A 19,271-nucleotide genomic window follows, 5' to 3' on the forward strand; every position below is an offset into this window, starting at 1 on the left:
CCAACAAGGGTTTTGCCACCAAGTACAAAGTCATGTTTTGCAGAGGGGTCAAATACTTATTTCCCTCATTAAAATGCAAATCAATTAATAACATTTTTGACATGCGTTTTTCTGGATTTTTTTGTTGTTATTCTGTCTCTCACTGTTCAAATAAACCTAGCATTAAAATTATAGACTGATCATGTCTTTGTCAGTGGGCAAACATACAAAATCAGCAGGGGATCAAATACTTTTTTCCCTCACTGTATTGGTCTCCATACTGTACTTGGTGGCAAAACCCTTGTTGGCAATCACAGAGGTCAGACGTTTCTTGGAGTTGGCCACCAGGTTTGCACACAACTCAGGAGGGATTTTGTTCCACTCCTCTTTGCAGATCTTCTCCAAGTCATTAAGGTTTCGAGGCTGATGTTTGGCAACTCAAACCTTCAGCTCCCTCCACAGATTTTCTATGGGATTAAGGTCTGGAGACTGGCTAGGCCACTCCAGGACCTTAATGTGCTTCTTCTTGAGCCACTCCTTTGTTGCCTTGGCCGTGTGTTTTCGGTCGTTGTCATGCTGGAATACCCATCCATGACCCATTTTCAATGCCCTGGCTGAGGGAAGGAGGTTCTCACCCAAGATTTGACGGTACATGGCCCCGTCCATCGTCCCTTTGATGCGGTGAAGTTGTCCTGTCCCCTTAGCAGAAAAACACCCCCAAAGCATAATGTTTCCACCTCCATGTTTGACGGTGGGGATGGTGTTCTTGGGGTCATAGGCAGCATTCCTACTCCTCCAAACACGGCGAGTTGAATTGATGCCAAAGAGCTCGATTTTGGTCTCATCTGACCACAACACTTTCACCCAGTTCTCCTCTGAATCATTCAGATGTTCATTGGCAAACTTCAGACGGCCCTGTATATGTGCTTTCTTGAGCAGGTGGACCTTGCGGGCGCTGCAGGATTTCAGTCCTTCACGGCGTAGTGTGTTACCAATTGTTTTCTTGGTGACTATGGTCCCAGCTGCCTTGAGATCATTGACAAGATCCTCCCGTGTAGTTCTGGGCTGATTCCTCACCGTTCTCATGATCATTGCAACTCCACAAGGTGAGATCTTGCATGGAGCCCCAGGTCGAGGGAGATTGACAGTTATTTTGTTTCTTCCATTTGCGAATAATCGCACCAACTGTTGTCACCTTCTCACCAAGCTGCTTGGCGATGGTCTTGTAGCCCATTCCAGCCTTGTGTAGGTCTGCAATCTTGTCCCTGACATCCCTGGAGAGCTCTTTGGTCTTGGCCATGGTGGAGAGTTTGGAATCTGATTGATTGATTGCTTCTGTGGACAGGTGTCTTTTATACAGGTAACAAGCTAAGAGTAGGAGCACTCCCTTTAAGAGTGTGCTCCTAATCTCAGCTTGTTACCTGTATAAAAGACACCTGGGAGCCAGAAATCTTTCTGATTGAGAGGGGGTCAAATACTTATTTCCCTCCATTAAAATGCAAATCAATTTCTATCATTTTTCTGGATTTTTTTGTTGTTATTGTCTCTCACTGTTCAAATAAACCTACCATTAAAATTATAGACTGATCATTTCTTTGTCGGTGGGCAAACGTACAAAATCAGCAGGGGATCAAATACTTTTTTCCCTCACTGTATCTAGCTAATGATTGAATTGTGACCATTACAATAACTCTGTGAGGAAAGGAAAAATATCCTACACATGAGCCCAGACTCGTCATTCCTTCATGTCAGGACTCAGGTAAATCATTAGCCTTAGTTTCCCTCATGGCAGCTTAATCCATGTCTGAAGCAAAGTGTGTGACCAATGGTCCATAAGTAACTATTTAATTTCATACAGACCATCCTAAATTGGAAGGTTAAATTAACAGAATTTATTCATCCATAGTTTTCATCCATAGTTGAACAAAAATACAAGAACTAAAAACAGTTGCAGAAACTTCACACGTTATAAATACCTATTCCTGTAACATATTATCAATGTCAATCCATACTGTATTCTAGGTGCTTAATGAAGCACTATATAAACCTCATTCCACTCAATGACCACCAGGAAATGGGAACTTCTATTCCATAAGAGCAATGCATCAGAATGTTATCACCTCTGCTCCAGGACTTTATGCAAAGGAGATAAAATCTCTTAAATTCATCAGTTTGGGATTGGGTTCACATTTTATGCTAATGTCTGCCCATAAGTGATAAGCAGTGTTTTCCTCTTTTGGACATTGTTGTCTTGCCCTCTTTATGACTAATTGGTTGACATTGCTCTACACAGCAACTAGCTTGGTCAGATCTGTAGACTGTTCTCTCTCAAAGCCATTGCCGTTCTCTCTGTTTAAATTGATCCTCTCCCAATCCAGTGACATCAGACTACATTGTTTTCAGGAAGGCAGTGCAAAATCTAAATAATGAGCAAGACCACAATGCCATTTGGATGATTTGGAGTTGGCAAGGCAACACATTTCACTTAATATATTCAGTAGTCAACAACCTTTGGCTCTTCACTGCTTGAGTGTTGTTGTTGTAGTTGTGGGTTTCTTTTTTTAGTTGACCAGTACCTGCTCTTGTATGTAATATGTTAGGTAGTTCTATCCGTTGTTTTACAAAATATGATACTCTAACATCAATCAAACATCAGGGTTTGATTCCTGGATGGGCCACTGAATATGTAGGTTTCTTTGAATGGAAGTGTCTGCTAAGTTATCATATTACTGTATTATTTGTAAGAGTACTGTGTAGACCCACTGGGCACAGACGTCAGTTCCACATATAGTTTGATTTACATTTGGTTGAGTTGTCAACTAACATGAATTCAACATGAAATCAACAAGAAATTCACCATGTCATTGGATTTATGTTAAAAGTTGGGTGAAAAAATGATGAAATGCCCTTACGTTGACTACTTTTTTCGAATCCAATTATTTTTCCACGTTGATTCAACATCATCACATAGATTTTTTGGGGTTGAAATGACGTGGAAAAAATGTTGATTCAACCAGTTTTTGCCCAGTGGGGACTGACTAGTGTGCATCACTGTAACTGAAGATCATCTTGCTGTTCTTGTTTCAGACAGTTTTTTATCACCTAATGCTGGGATTATTTTGTGATGATGGAGCAGAATTACTGTCTCTTTTGCAGAAAAATAGCTTTGCACTCAGAATTTTGCTCACAATAGATCACATCGGAGTGAGACCTTTCTCCAGATAGGCTTTATTCATAAGTGGGGAATATAGTGAAAATAGTGAAAATATGGTATGTCAGATAGCATTTATATTCTTTGCAAAAAGTGTCACCACTGGAAATTGGCACTTTAAAGACCCAGCTTTGAGAGCATTTTGATGAGGTTTCATCTAAAGGTTAGCAAAGTCAGCCAGATACTCTGAACGAAGCTAATTTCATTAACTGTTCTGACATTGCAATTGTTATTCTCTACACATTCACTTCAAGGACCGAATTTGGAGGGAAAATGTAATAATAGGCCTACAACAAACTTTGTGTGTTGCTGTCTGTCTCCCCTCAACAAACGTTGTGTGTTGCTGTCTGTCTCCCCTCAACAAACTTTGTGTGTTGCTGTCTGTCTCCCCTCAACAAACTTTGTGTGTTGCTGTCTGTCTCCCCTTTCGACCACCCATCCCCGCACCCCTAGTGACTGATGCCTATCTCTCCCAATGGGTACTGTCTCCAAGGCACTTGGCACCCGTTCTCCCGACTGTGATATCAACCACTGCTGTTACTGCTCTCCAGGGCAGCTGTGCAAAGCTAGTATATAAATAAATAAAGGCTTTCATTGGCCAGATCATGGGGAAAATAAAGGAACAGATGTAAGCAGAAAGAGAGGGTCCCAGACTACTGGAGGCTTATCAGTAATCTCACTGAAAGCATGGCCTGAGGTCGTGGAAGAGCTAAGCATAGTGTTTGTGTGATAACGTACCTACCTCTATCCCTCCAGGGGCTGCCATATCATAACCATCATCTCTTCCTGAGTTACTGTTTATGTCTTGCCAGGGAAGGCTGAGAGCTGTTGTGAGTCTCTGTTCACATCCCAACTTGAAACTTTTCAATTGTAGGTTACTCAGTCAGAACAACTATTACAATGGATTGACAGCATGTGCATTAAGCATTAATATTAGCATTTTCTGTGTATGGTGATATACACTGAGTATACAAAACATTAAGAACACCTGCTCTTTCCATGACATAGGCTGACCAGTTGAACCCAGGTGAAAGCTATGATCCCTTATTGATGTCACTTATTAAATCCACTTCAATCAGTATAGACGAAGGGGAGGGGACAGGTTAGAGAAGGATTTTTAAGCCTTAAGACAATTGAGACATGGATTTTGTACAGTAGCTTGCGAAAGTATTCACCCCCCTCGGCATTTACCCTATTTTGTTGCCTTACAACCTGGAATTAAAATGGATTTTTGGGGGGTTGTATCATTTGATTTACACAACATGCCTACCACTTTGAAGACGCAAAATATTTTTTGGGGTGAAACAAACGAGAAGACAAAAAAACAGAAAACTTGAGCGTGCATAACTATTCACCACCCCAAAGTCAATATTTTGTAGAGCCAACTTTTGCAGCAATTACAGCTGCAAGTCTCTTGGGGTATGTCTCTATAAGCTTGGCACATCTAGACACTGGGATTTTTGCCCATTCTTCAAGGCAAAACTACTCCAGCTCCTTCAAGTTGGATGGGTTCCGCTGGTGTACAGCAATCTTTAAGTCATACCACAGATTCTCAATTGGATTTAGGTCTGGGCTTTGACTAGGCCATTCCAAGACATTTAAATGACCCATGGGGCGGCGCACAATTGGCCCAGCGTTGTCCAGGGTAGGGGAGGGAATGGCCGGCAGGGATGTAGCTCAGTTGGTAGAACATGGCGTTTGCAACGCAAGGGTTGTGGGTTCGATTCCCATGGGGGGCCAGTATGAAAAATATAAAAATAATGTATGCACTCACTAACTGTAAGTCGCTCTGGATAAGAGTGTCTGCTAAATGACTTAAATGTAGATGTAAATGTTTCCCCTTAAACCACTCAAGTGTTGCTTTAGCAGTATGCTTAGGGTCATTGTCCTGCTGGAAGGTGACCATCCGTCCCAGTCTCAAATCTCTGGAACACTGAAACAGATTTCCCTGTATTTAGTGCCATCCATCATTCCTTCAATTCTGACCAGTTTCCCAGTCCCTGCCGATGAAAAACATCCCCACAGCATGATGCTGCCACCACCATGCTTCACTGTGGGGATGATGTTCTCGGGGTGATGAGAGGTGTTGGGTTTGTACCAGACATAGCATTTTCCTTGATGGCCAAAAAGCTCACTTTTAGTCTCATCTGACCAGAGTACCTTCTTCCATATGTTTGGGGAGTCTCCCACATGGCTTTTGGCGAACACCAAACGTATTTGCTTATTTTTTTCTTTAAGCAATGGCTTTTTTCTGGCCACTCTTCCATAAAGCCCAGCTCTGTGGAGTGTACAGCTTAAAGTGGTCCTATGGACAGATACTCCAGTCTCCGCTGTGGAGCTTTGCAGCTCCTTCAGGGTTATCTTTGGTCTCTTTGTTGCCTCTCTGATTAATGCCCTCCTTGCCTGGTCCATGAGTTTTGGTGGGCGGCCCTCTCTTGGCAGGTTTGTTGTGGTCCTATATTCTTTCAATTTTTTTAAATAATGGATTTAATGGTGCTCCGTGGGATGTTCAAAGTTTCATATATTTTTTTATAACCCAACCCTGATCTGTACTTCTCCACAACTTTGTCCCTGACCTGTTTGGAGAGCTCCTTGGTCTTCATGGTGCCGCTTGCTTGGTGGTGCCCCTTGCTTAGTGGTGTTGCAGACTCTGGGGACTTTCAGAACAGGTGTATATATAATGAGATCATGTGACACTTAGATTGCACACAGGTGGACTTTATTTAACTAATTATGTGACTTCTGAAGGTAATTGGTTGCACCAGATCTTATTTAGGGGCTTCATAGCAAAGGGGGTGAATACATATGTACACACCACCTTTCCGTAATTTATTTTTTAGAATTTTTTTAAACAAGTTAGTTTTTTAATTTCACTTCACCAATTTTGACTATTTTGTGTATGTCCATTACATGAAATCCAAATAAAAATCAATTTAAATTACAGGTTGTAATGAAACAAAATAGGAAAAACGCCAAGGGGGATGAATACTTTTGCAAGGCACTGTATATCCCTGTTAGTGATCATTTTATCCTTTGTCAAGATAATCCTTCCACCTGACAGGTGTGGCATATCAAGAAGCTGATTAAATAGGATGATCATTACACAGGTGCATCTTGTGCTGGGGACAATAAAAGGCCACTCTAAAATGTGCAGTTTAGTCATGCAATACAATGCCACAGATGTCTCAAGTTTTGAGGGAGCATACAATTGGCATGCTGACTGCAGGAATGTCCACCAGAGCTTTTCCAGAGAATGTAATGTTAATTTCTCGACCATAAGCCGCCTCTAACGTTGTTTTAGAGAATTTGGCATAACCGCAGGCCACGTGTAACCATGAAATTGAAATACCCCTAATCATTGCCCCAAAATTATATTGGACTCTTATTGCAGTAGTATCACCAGAAAATGTGAATAGATTATGATCACAACCTCTGGAAATAAACATCAGTTCTGCTTATATCACATTTACACAACTCTCAAGTAAACTTTTTATTGGATAGATAAATCACCAAATATGTTTATTTTTGTCATACCTTGGAAGTATTTTATTGGCCAACAGTAACCGCAACTGTGATAAGAATGTATTACTTTGATGGCCCCATAAGTAGGCTGTGTCTGGTTAATGTAAATGCTTTGAAAAAGAAAATGATTTTTTGCATAGAGGCACGACCCCTGTGGGGGGCGAAGGTACGATAGAAAACTATTATTATAATTTGTAAACAAAACAATTTTTACACTGCCTCTGTCTGCATGGTGTCTTATGATCTCACCTTTTATGGTTGAAAAAGTACTTGTCTTGCATTATAACAAAATATATATGCCATTTAGCAGACGCTTTTATCCAAAGCGACTTACAGTTATGCGTGCATAGATTTTTGTGTATGGGTGGTCCAGGGGATCGAACCCACTACCTTGCCGTTAAACGCGCCGTGCTCTACCAGCTGAGCTACAGAGGACCAGAGGTGTAGTCCAGGGTATACGCTGGTATACGGCGTATACCTACTTATTTTTCAGTCAGCATTGCGTATACCCACTTCTAAATCCCCCCTGATGCGCATCATTCAGTAATATCTGTGAGTCAGATTGCCTATTTTCTTCCTCGGGGATAGTGAAGCCATGACCCACCCTCCTCTGCCTCTAATTGGCTGGTACTCGCTGCTTTCACTGATTAGATTGGTTAACTTTAGGCATGAGGACTGATGAGCCAATCAGAGGCAGAGTAGGGCGGGTCATGCCGAGGAAAATATCGCTAATACCTCAGGTGCCAGTGAAAAAAAAAAAAAAAAAAACTCAGGTGCCGGTGCCACTTGACTACGATAACGGCAGCAGACCAAACAACGGATGAAGAAAGGACACAAGCGGCGGTGTGCCACCCCAGTTGATGGAAGACATCATTCTGAGGTAAGTTTTAAGGTGGTTTCCAAATGAATCATTATTTTAAACTACTGGCAAATTGCCAGTGACTGCACATTTAGAGGAGAAGAGATGTTGCCGCCAATAGTTAGTGCGAGTCGGCTAACGTTATGAAGCTAGCTACGTAGATTGGGATAATGTGGGGAAACCGGGGCATTGTTGGTTTTCAGTAAGTGTTTAATCAACCCAGTTCATAAGAATTTCATACCAGACTGATGAAACTGATTATCTCAATGTTTATGAAGCTTGTTTATTATTGTAAAGGTCTAAATTATAACGTTAGCCAACGTTAGCCAAGTCTCCTGAGTGGCGCAGTGGTCTAAGGCTCTGCATCGCAGTGTTAACTGTGCCACTAGATCCTGGTTCGAATCCAGGCTCTGTCGCAGCCGGCCGCGACCGGGAGATTCATGGGCGGCGCACAATTGGCCCAGCGTCGTCCAGGGTAGGGGAGGGAATGGCCGGCAGGGATGTAGCTCAGTTGATAGAGCATGGCGTTTGCAACGCCAGGGTTGTGGGTTCGATTCCCACGGGGGGCCAGTATAAAAAAAAAAAAAAAATATGTATTCACTAACTGTAAGTCGCTCTGGATAAGAGCGTCTGCTAAATGACTAAAATGTAAATGTAAATGTAAGTTACTAAGCCCTAAATTATAACATTAGCCAAGTTACTTAGCCCTAACTAACCTATATGATCTAGTTTAATTGCATAGTAGCTAAGCTGGTAGTTGATTTTTAAGTAAGTTAAAACACAAGAATGGGGACAAATAGTTTAAGATTCAGCCTAAAACAATATTGAGGTCTAATCAGGCTGTCTTATTTTGTATAGGGACAGGTAACCATGAAAAGGAAGGGAGATATTGCAGACTTTTTTGTAAAGAGGCACAAATCAGGCCCAGATCAGGCCCAGGCAGACCCCACCCCTAAAACCAGCAGCCCTGGCAGCTCTCAACCGGGAGCTAGCCAGGCAAGTCAGTGTGAGCATAGAGAAGGATCCAGTCTACCACCACCAGGTCAGAACACACAGGCAGTAAATTGCATCTCCAGTTTATTGAAAAGTGAAGCCTCACACTGTAACAAAAGGTGATTTTGACAGATTAAGCCTCATTTTGAATTTCTGTGTGATGTTATTTATTTTATTGCCCTTCTATTTATTTTGTCTGTATCCATGTTTGTTTTTTACAATGCTACTGTTATATAACATTTTGTGTTAAATTTGTTGTTTTTTTGTTAAATAAACTCTCCCAAGTATTTCACTCACTAATCTCCTGTATGCTTCAGCTTCACTTGCTGAAAATATTTCCACTTGGTTATGCAGATTGTTAATGTAAAGAGGGGGACCCATGTCTTGCTGATGACTATTGTGATCACAGTAGTGTGTGTGTGTGTGTGTGTGTGTGTGTGTAAGTGTGTGAGAGAGAGAGAGACAGGGAGATGCATAATTAGTTTTGTTGTTGTCTGTAGACATCAATAATGACTGGCCAGACCTGTGGAGTGCTAAACAAACAGAAGACTTCAAATCCAAGAACCCCTGGTTGGGATCCAAAAACAAAAAATTGGGTAAGTTTAGGTAGATTGCTAGTTTGGGTAACTTCTGAAACAGTGGGCACAGATAACTTTGTGTGTGTGTGTGTGTGTGTGTGTGTGTGTGTGTAAAGGACCATGCACACGTACAGCTGTGGATACAGGAGTAGTTACATTGTTTGTTTATGCTTCGCAGGATGTCTGGTCTGTAGCAGTGTGAACTCCATTGGGATCGACAAGGAGCAAGGACAAGGTGTATCGCTCTCAAGAGAATGGATGAACTTTGAAATTCAAGTGTCTGGCCAGGGAAGTAGAACAACAAGTTTGTCAATCTTGAGAAATAAGGTGAGGAAACATGCGTTGTCCAAGGCCCACACTCAGGCTGTGAAGGTGGCAGAGCAACAGAAAGAAGCTGCCATTGAGAATGCAGTGGAGACTATGACTGAGTCCTACATGAAGGAAACTGAAGCTGTGTTTCGAACAGCCTACCATCTGGCCAAAAAGAACCGACCCTTTTCTGACCATGAGAGCCTCATTGAGCTGCAGGAACTGAATGGTGTAAAAATGGGCTCAATACTTCATTCACGTTACAGTGCAACACAAATAATACAACATGTTGCTAGTGAGATGCAGAGCAAAATCATCAGTAGCATTATAGCATCATCCAGTAAGTTAGCTGTCCTAATTGACGAGGCATCTTCTTTAAGTCACAAAGCTGTCATGACAGTTTCTATTAAAGCATCAATTCAAGAAGAAAGCCCTGAGTTCATATTCCTGGAACTTGTTGAACTGGAAAATCAGAGAGCAGATGGCATATTACAGGCGTTACTCACCTGTTTAACTAATGCTGGCTTTACAGAAGAGTGGCTTCATGAAAACTGGGTAACATTTGTATCTGATGGAGCCAGTGTCATGCTAGGAAAGAAGTCAGGAGTAGCAACCAGACTGACTTTGAGATTCCCAAAGCTTTTTGTATGGCACTGCATGAACCATAGACTTGAACTTGCTGTGTCAGATGCAGTTGATGAGGTAAACTCTGTCAATCACTTTAAAACTTTTATCCAGAAGCTATACTCTCTGTATAGTGTGTCAAACAAAAATGAACGTGAACTTGTTAATGCAGCAGCTGAAGTAGGCTCACAACTTCTTCGCATTGGCAGAATCTTGGATGTACGCTGGGTGGCCAGTAGCTTTCGGACTGTTCGTGCTGTTTGGACATCCCTGGGAGCTCTTGTGCAGCACTTTAAAAATGCTTGCAGTGATGAGATGAGGTCCACCAAAGAGAGGCAGATGTACAGAGGTTTGTTAGACCGTGTTCAAAGTCCAGAATTCATTTGTGACCTTGGCCTCATGTACGACACTCTCCATGAACTAAGTCTCCTGTCACAGGAGCTTCAGTCTCGTTCTATAACGCTCCTCAGAGCAGAGCATCTGCTGAAACGCTCAATCAGAGTGATCCAGTCATTCAAAGAGAGTCCAGGTGAGAAATATAGTGAGGCTTTAGAAGCAAAACAGACTGGGGAGTATCGGTCTATAGCCCTGAAAACAAATGCAAAGCTGAAGTCTATCAATCCAGGCCAGTTCTTACAAAGCCTTGTGAACAATCTGGAGAAACGCTTGTCTTTTGAAGATGAGACCATCATGGACCTCAGCATCCTTGATCAGAGTAAGTGGCCATCAAAGCCCAGCATCCGCCATGGTGAAGAACAAGTTAAGCGACTGTGCAAGCGATTTAACTTGTGCACAGACCAAGCACTGAATGGGATGCGGGACCTACTGGAAGAGCCCAGTAGTGAGCCCAAGGACCTAAAACCACTTATGAACTGTATGAAAACATTCCCTGTCGGTACAGCAGAGTGTGAGAGGAATTTTAGCCTTATGAACAATATAAGCTCAGACAAGAGGGCTGTCCTTCTGATCTCAAACATATCAAACTTGATGATGATTAATATCAACGGCCCACCAACTTCCAAGTTTGATCCTAGAAAATATACAAGGACCTGGTTGAAGAGCCATCGTGCTGCCTCTTCGGTGCGTTCTAGACAGTGCAGTGTGAAAGCTCCTGCAGAAAGCAAATTTGTCTGGAATATACTGTAGTATGAGCAAAGGTCAGAAACCCAGTGCTGGGTTGAGAGAGTATATCACTGTTGATGTGTTGTTAATGCATATATTTTTGTTAATTGTTAACTAAATATTGTTGTAACATATTTTGTTGAATGATTTACCGGTAAATGAACATGTTCAAAACAAAGCATATAGCAATATGAACAAGGATGCATTGTCACCTTCAGATTTGAAGTATTTTATTTAAATAAATGTGCAAAAAATAATCGAAACACCATTTCCTGTTTGCCTCATGATAAATACATTTTACATTCATCCAGGCTGCTCTTGTGACCAGTAGTAACTACAAACTGCTCCTAATCAAGTCATGATCATTTTATAATAGTGTGCAAGTAGAAATTACATATTTTTGGGTAAACTAAATCATAGTCTTACATGTCACTGTTTCTAAAACAGGGCTTTTTTCTGGACTACTTAAAAAAAAAAAAGGTGAATACTGAGAGTATACCCACTTCTCCAGGGACCACTACACCACTGCAGAGGACCAAACAAGACCTTGTAGTTTCTTATAGTTTGTTTAGTCCTGTAGGCCTAAACACTCACTGCCAAATCCACATCTAGCAAATGGTTCGCTTATGTTTCTCAGAGATGGATACATTTAGGATTTTATGTTCTCCTATTATTTGAAATACAATTAAAATAGGCCACACATGAACGTGCAAAGTAGGCCTACAATGTTTGATGGAGAGCGGGGGACAGTTTAGTATTGATCACGAGGCATTCCTTTCAAGCTTTTGCTAATGCAATGTTATTTCATTTGTTGTTACTGAAGTGTCTAAAATGTTCATGGAAAATTACATTATGAATATTCAATATTAAACCTGTCACTCAGTGTTCAATTCATACGCTACTGGTAGATAGATTGAAATAGGAAATTAAACATAGCCTACCCACCTCAGAATTACACACCTGCTGCGCCAGGAAATTGCGTTTAATTTAAATCGTCTCTAAATTATTTTTTTGTTTGTATTTTGTCATGATTTATTGAATCCAATGACGATAAGCCCTACACCGCTTTGCTTCACTCATGCCATTTCCTTGCCTATGATGCCCTCCAGTGGCCGGATAATGTCATTTACGTAGGTCTACCTTGTCAAGCATGTCTCAGATCATTTCGTATTATTCTGAATGGAAATACGGACACCCCATTTAAAATCAAATCAAAAATCAAATTTTATTGGCCACATGCGCCGAATACAACAGGTGCAGACATTACAGTGAAATGCTTACTTACAGCCCTTAACCAACAGTGCATTTATTTTTAATAAAAAAGTAAAATAAAACAACAACAAAAAAGTGTTGAGAAAAAAAGAGCAGAAGTAAAATAAAATAACAGTAAGGAGGCTATATATACACAGGGGGTACCGGTGCAGAGTCAATGTGCGGGGGCACCGGCTAGTTGAGGTAGTTGAAGTAATATGTACATGTGGGTAGAGTTAAAGTGACTATGCATAAATCATTAACAGAGTAGCAGCAGCGTAAAAAGATGGGGTTGGGGGGGCAGTGCAAATAGTCCTGGTAGCCATGATTAGCTGTTCAGGAGTCTTATGGCTTGGGGGTAGAAGCTGTTGAGAAGTCTTTTGGACCTAGACTTGGCACTCCGGTACCGCTTGCCGTGCGGTAGCAGAGAGAACAGTCTATGACTAGGGTGGCTGGAGTCTTTGACAATTTTGAGGTCCTTCCTCTGACACCGCCTGGTATAGAGGTCCTGGATGGCAGGAAGCTTGGCCCCAGTGATGTACTGAGCCGTACGCACTATCCTCTGTAGTGCCTTGCGGTCGGAGGCCAAGCAGTTGCCATACCAGGCGGTGATGCAACCAGTCAGGATGCTCTCGATGGTGCAGCTGTAGAATTTTTTGAGGATCTGAGGACCCATGCCAAATCTTTTCAGTCTCCTGAGGGGGAATAGGCTTTGTCGTGCTCTCTTCACGACTGTCTTGGTGTGTTTGGACCATGATAGTTCGTTGGTGATGTGGACAACAAGGAACTTGAAGCTCTCAACCTGTTCCACTACAGCCCCGTCGAGTATGATTTAGTATGATATGTTACGTTTTGTATGGCATGTATTTAATTTGTGGATGTCCATCATCCATTTCTTATGATATGTTACAAGTTGCAATTCATACAATATGTTACGAATTTGCAAAACGTACAGTATATTATGGATTTGCTAAACATATGATATGTTACAAATTCCAATTTGTTGTTGCTAACGTTAGCTAGGCTATGGGTAAGGGTTAAGGTTAGGAGTTAGGTTGAAAGGTTAGCTAATATGCTAAGTAGCAGCATTTTAGCAGACACTCTTATCCAGAGCAACTTACAGTTAGTGCATACATTTTTCCTACTGCCCCCCCCCCCCCCCCCCCCGTGTGAAACATTTTAGTCATTTAGCAGATGCTCTTATCCAGAGCCTCCTACAGTTAGTGAGTGCCTACATTAAAAAAAAAAAAAAATCATACTGGCCCGCCGTGGGAATTGAACCTACAACCCTGGCGTTGCAAGCGCCATGCTCTACCAACTGAGCTACACGGGACTAATTAGCTGAAGTGATAAAGTTGTCCATGATGAGATTTGAACACGCGCTAGACGTTCGCATTATACGCCCGACCAACCACCCTCCTTTCAATTTTGCCTTAAGTAACCTTCTGTCTTATTATGTAACCATATCAAACCTAACATCATACTAATTTGAATGTCCCGGCTTTACGTTTACTATTTTACGTCTAGTCTATGAGACCAGGCGGACCTTATAGGTAAGAAAAGTAAATCATCTTCAATCTATCAATAAAGTGACCAAAAACAGTCGCAAAAAAACATCTGAATGAAAGAGAAAACATAGCTGCAAGCACGAAATAACATCACTTGGCTGAATGCCGTGTGCAACATCCTAAATTGTCAAAAAATCCCAAAATTGTGGTGGAAAATTGTGTTTTATTAAGACAGTACACATATTTCCCCCTTTTTTTTCTGACGACCCGTTATTAAAGCCTTTGCAGCCTGAATGGAGGATGCTTAATGTACGACCCGGTCCACGGGCGACACGAGTGTATTACGTCTTCTTCTTCTTCTTCTTCTTCAGTGGGGTTTATCGGCGTTTGGCATCCAACGTTATGGTGCATTACCGCCACCTACTGTACTGGAGTGTGGGCCAGCGACAGGGAGAAACTAAATCCTACCTGCCAGCCCCGTTGCTCTTAAAAAAGATAACAAAATATTTGAGACTATATCTAATGACGTTCTACTCAATATACTCTTTTAACTAATTTCCTGTATCCCCTTCTCCCTTATACTAGATCTCATCCTCTCTCTTTCCCTCTGATACTGCACACACCGTAGCAATACATGCTCCACGGTCTCTGTTGCCTGACAAAAATCACACTTTCCTGTTGGATGCTTTCCTATCACATTTAATGTCTTATTCAACTGGCTGTGTCCCACCCTTAATCTTGAAAAATAGCCTCCTCTCTTCTGTCCCTTCCTGCCGTCCTCCCCTCCCTGACTTTCCTCTGTACTTGAAATAAATGCCTTCCCTTATTATCTCTATTCCACTGCTCCTGCCATCTCTGCACCATCACTGTATATATCAGTCTTTTTGCCTCTGCCTTGCTCATTGAAACTTCAACATTAACATCCCCACTACTAAGTGCTTGTTTAGCCTGTTATGGGGGATTTATTATTCTCCTAATTGATGGGATGACTAACTTAGAAAGAATGCATTCTGGACTGTGCTGATGTAGGTTGTGTCACCTGGCAAGCTGTGATTGATGTGAAGAGCTGTTTTAGGTTTTAAGATAAGATAATAATTTATGTCTCCAAATACTAGACTATACTGGTTCTTTGTGATCTGTGAACCTTCTTTGGACGTAGGAATGGTGTCTAGGGGAGCTGGCTCTTCTCACTATGACAGGTTGTTATGATAAACGTATGCCTGGAAACAGGGATGCGCTAAGAGGCGGGGAACAGCCAGTGCGCCAACGGATAGGCTGAGTAAGTCTAAACCACGCTCAAGTCTCTACTCTGATTGGCCAGCAGAGAGGTGGGAAACTCTCTCTCTGTCAGAGTATTTGAGGAAGAACCTAAAACAATGGATTTAGTTCTCTGAAGTGCCCTGCGAGGTATTTCAAGGAGCCCGTATATACGAAACATCATATTTACCATTGAAGGTTTTTGCATTAATTAAAATAACTAGTATATCTTAGAAGTCGTGTTGACCTCTTTTGTTCCTAATGCCAGATTTGAATTGACGCAACTTTGACACTGTTCATCTACTGCCTCTTTCCCCTCCACCCCCACATGGGCTGGGACCCAAGTAAATCTTATCTGTATACCCATCTGTTTAATCCTGCCATGGGTTGTAGCACCTCATAAAGCAAGTATTATCTGCTACGTGAGCTAAAGGACTGGAGACTCATTAACACTGCACATGAATCAGAGCAAATAACTACTCTGTCTTGTTTGACTTCCTTCACCCACTGCAAGGCCAACAGTATGGCCATCAGCTCCGCCGTATATACAGCCAGATGATCTGTAATATGTTTCCTGACCCCACATTCCTGCACTACAAATGCTGATCCAGTACGTCCTGTCCTTGGATCTTTTGAACCATCTGTGTAAATGGCCACAACATCCTGATACACAGTATCCAGACGTCTCTTAAACAAATCAGATGGATCAACACCCTCCCTATCTTTCTGTAGTCTCCAACACTTCTAGATTAAGTACTGGAGACCGGAGTAGCACGAGTGTATTACAGGCTGGGCACATCAATTAATCCTAGAAGATAGTGCAGATCTAGCGCCCACTACCGCCTGCCTAGTCTAGCGAGAATAGACGCTGGCCCAAAAATCAACTAACCAAATTAAGGCATCTTCGACCAAATCTGTGTGCTGACACAATCCTTTGTATTTTCATGTTTATTTTTTTTCACACACAGTGACATTTGTCCCTCTGAGCTCTTGCTGCGTTCATGTGCTAGTCGGAACTAGGAAACTCGGAAATGAAGAACAGAAGAAGCGTGCACTGGACCTGTCAAAATTGTCAACGTCATAAGTATTGATCTTCGGAGCAGGGCGCGCCTGCCAAGGGAGTTATAGCTGGAGTCTAGTTGGATATAGTTGACGAGTACATTAGTCATAAAATCCCAGGAGTGGTCAGTGCACGTTGCCTGACCCATTTTTACATTTACATTTTAGACCCGTATGGTAAATGAAGGAAGGAGAAAAGCCTATCGATATTATTGTTGTTTGAGGAGACTCTACCTGAATATGTGAAGCTTGGATATGTGAGGTATGCGGTGAGAGCATTTGTGTCCAAACAATTACAGTGTGGGAATTGTAAAGGATATGGTCACATGTCAAATGTTTGCAGAAGGGAGAAGTGTAGTATTGAAGAATCTGTCAATGGAAAATGTTGCAACTGTGGTAGGACTTCTTTGAGTGCCCTGTTAGGGTGAAGTAGGTCAAGGTGTGAAGGATCAGGGCTGTGCAGCAGATCTCCTATGTGGAGGCGGTGAAGAGAGTCGAAGGGGCAAGAGGCAACAGTGTTGAAGATATGGCGGTGGATGCAATCAAATCAAATCAAATTGTATTTGTCACATGCGCCGAATACAACAGGTGTAGACCTTACAGTGAAATGCTTACTTACAAGCCCTTAACCAACAATGCAGTTTTAAGAAAGAATACCAACAAAAATTAATAATAAAAGTAACAAATAATTAAAGAGCAGCAGTACAAATAACAATATCGAGGCTATATACAGGGGGTACCGAGTCAATGTGCGGGGCACCGGTTAGTCGAGGTAATTGAGGTAATATGTACATGTAGGTAGCGTTATTAAAGTGGTGTTTTAAGTTGCTAGTGTTTTAAGTTAATCGAGTGATCTGGATACACTCATTGTGAAGACAGTGGATTTTGTGGCATATATAGCCACAGTGATTAATTGTACAGCACAAGTGTCTAAGAAGTCCAAGAAGCAGAACATCATTATATCCATTAGCCGCAAGGTTTTTGGGGCTCAAAGACTTCACGGCAGAAGCACTGCAAGGACTATTGTCGATAGGTAATGAATGTCCCGCTATCGCAGGAGTCTTTTGAGCCTAAAAAGCTTGATTTTGTTTAGCAAATTTCTTTTTTTATAGTTTGTATGATATTTGATTAATTTTTTACACACATGATTTCCTTTTTGGGAGCCTTATTATTCACCTGCAAACTAGGTGGTGGAATGCACATCAAATAGGCCCTTTTCACGATGACGTCATCTAACTTCCGCCTTTCCGCGTAGCAGGTTAACTTCACTTCCGTTCGCCCGTAACCTGAGACTTCTCAACGAAAATACAACTGTTGACCACTAACTAGCAAGCTAGCTACTTGAAGAAATTCCAAAAGGTACGTTTAAGTTAAATTAGTAAAGTTAAGAGTAATAATGTTTACGTATATGCAATGGTTTGTAACTTGCTAACGTTATTGTTAATTCATAATTGTTCACTGCCTTAGTTACTTAAAAGTGGGCTAACGTTAGCTAACAACAACTTAGTACCAGATACCGATAACGTTAAAAGGTAGCGTTACATTGCTGCCTGGCTGTAATGTAACAAGTTTACTTAGCTAGCTATCTAACCCTTTGTTAGGCAGTTAGTTTATTCATGAATGTATAGTAACTCACCTATTCAAATACTGTTGTGCATGATAGCTAGATAAATATTGATTCCTGGTCAAAGCTGAATGTTAATTTAGCTGTTTCTTTTCTCCCGGTGTCTGTATCGCAACAGTATCCCATCCAACACCGAAGCATGGCACAATCTTCGAGAAGATGCTATTGCAGTGTACCATTTTGTTCAAACAACAAACAGAAATTCCCGTATCTGAGTTTTCACGATTTCCCTGTTGATGGAGAAATACGTGCCCGTTGGGTGAGGGCGATCAGGAGAGATGAGGGACCAAGTTTTAAGATTCTTCGTGGGAGCACCTTTGTTTGCAGTCAGCACTTTCCCCCTGAGGATAGATACACATCGGCCAGTGGACGGATCCGTATTAAACAGGGATCAGTGCCGTCTAGATTCCACTGGAATGATTGGGGTAAGGATAGGTAGACAGCGTTAAACGTAATACTACTGTAATCCAATAATATATTACTTGTACAAAATGTTTAATAATTTAATCCTGATGCAATATAGCTGCTGTCTTAAAGCCCATGGTAACATAGTGAGCACTTTGAAAAAGAAGTGCTACTATGTGATTACATAGTGCTTTCCCAGCAGAGCAGGAACATGACATGTGATTGAGTACCACAGGAACCTCTGCAGAGTCTAGTGTAACCTGTTCATAGAGACATAACAATTAGTGCTGTACTTACAAAACATTTTTTCTGCGTTTCATTATAAACTACTGTACACAATTTTCAAAACCCAATTTCTTTTTTTAATTAAGAAAAATTGGCTGTTCTGAAACCTTTGACAAGTAGTGCCAACACTTATCGAAAATTTGAACATTTTGAGTTATCACAGAATCTTTCCCAGTCTTTATTGCCGTCAACAACCCACATCGGTTTGTAAGAATTTCGTTGTGTATTAAGTTTAATGATACAAAATCAGAGCTCAGACTGAGAAACAAACTGATCCACAGTGGAACTTTGTGGAATCATTCTTATTAAATCTGCAACCGCAGCAAAACACAACAAAAAGAAAACTTATCTATCTTAACCTATCTTATCATAATGTTAGAGAACTGTTTATCTGAGAAACCTGAAGCCGATGAGCCTCCTCATTTTTCTTCATGGACCTGTAACATCGCCCTCTCACTGTCACCTCACCGTTAACTACACTTGAGACTGTTTCAATACAGTGATTGGGAGAAAGGGCGCAGCATTAGCCATTAATACATTACTGACTCTTATCTTACGGTCGATACAAACAGCAGTAATATTAAAAAGAGGCTGCAAAACAGAAACTCGTCAGCTCATAACCTTCGCTAGCATAGGGCTAATTTAAGCTAAATAAAGATAAACACGTACCTTCATAATCAAACAG

The sequence above is a fragment of the Coregonus lavaretus genome, assembly GCF_964263955.1.
Source record: "Coregonus lavaretus genome assembly, chromosome: 1".
Lineage (NCBI taxonomy): Eukaryota > Metazoa > Chordata > Actinopteri > Salmoniformes > Salmonidae > Coregonus > Coregonus lavaretus.